Here is a 1,220-nt window from a genome sequence, read left to right on the forward strand (position 1 = left end):
GATCTCCTGCTGCAGAAAACCTAAAATAATCAAATAATAATAATAGAACATGTATCATAATATTCAACAATATATTATATTATTATTGCAATAGTTTAATTACTTTACAAACAGGAGGTAGCTGTCATTATAATGGACAGAGTGGCGGTGGCTGTGGCCCCCGGGACCACCCACCTCAACTACTGGATGACCAAAACTAACTCCTAATAATTTCTGTATCTCCCTATCATCAAAAATCGTTAATAATAAATTAAGGTAAGTAATAAATCATACTGTTGGTTGTCAGCAATGTTGTGAGGGACAAAGAGCATACAGGCATGATACTGAGGTATGATAACCTACCAATTGAAAATAATAAAGAATATTGTATAGTACATACACATGTATATGCCTGTATTATATGGAGGTATTGTGTATTATGTAATTGCATGTAATCGTCCATTGTGTCTGTATATGTATGTGTGGCCATTCATTTATTATCTAATAAAAAGCAATCGAATTCAAGACAATGAATATTAATGATTAATGGTAGAGGTTAGAGTTTAGCCCAACTGATAATGACCGGACAATGTAGGTACAAGTATATCAACAAAAAACCACACACACACACACACACAATACATGTATATAAACTACACTGTACTATGTACCGTGTACTGTCTTGTCAATATTCAATACATGTATATAAACTATACTGTACTCTACTGTGTACTGTGTATATACATATCAATACATATATACATGTACATATAAACTACATGCATACAGTACTATACTGTGTACTGTGTATATACATATCAATACATATATACATGTACATATAAACTACATGCATACAGTACTATACTGTGTACTGTGTATATACATATCAATACATATATACATGTACATATAAACTACATGTATACAGTACTATACTGTGTACTGTGTATATACATATCAATACATATATACATGTACATATAAACTACATGTATACAGTACTATACTGTGTACTGTGTATATACATATCAATACATATATACATGTACATATAAACTACATGCATACAGTACTATACTGTGTACTGTGTATATACATATCAATACATATATACATGTACATATAAACTACATGCATACAGTACTATACTGTGTACTGTGTATATACATATCAATACATATATACATGTACATATAAACTACATGCATACAGTACTATACTGTGTACTGTGCTGTACC

At 30.5% G+C, this 1,220-nt stretch overlaps 1 long non-coding RNA gene across 1 annotated transcript; it reads right to left on the reverse strand.

Annotated features, from left to right (window-relative positions):
• Position 1: 1 nt before the first annotated feature.
• Positions 2–340, reverse strand: LOC109589874 (uncharacterized). Its single transcript, XR_002188987.1, has 3 exons — positions 274–340; positions 104–223; positions 2–20 (listed from the first exon to the last, which is right to left on the reverse strand). It is a non-coding gene; the product is annotated as an uncharacterized LOC109589874 (long non-coding RNA).
• Positions 341–1,220: the final 880 nt, after the last annotated feature.

This window comes from Amphimedon queenslandica, unplaced genomic scaffold, assembly GCF_000090795.2.
Source record: "Amphimedon queenslandica unplaced genomic scaffold, v1.1 AMPQUscaffold_10779, whole genome shotgun sequence".
Taxonomy (NCBI): Eukaryota; Metazoa; Porifera; class Demospongiae; order Haplosclerida; family Niphatidae; genus Amphimedon; species Amphimedon queenslandica.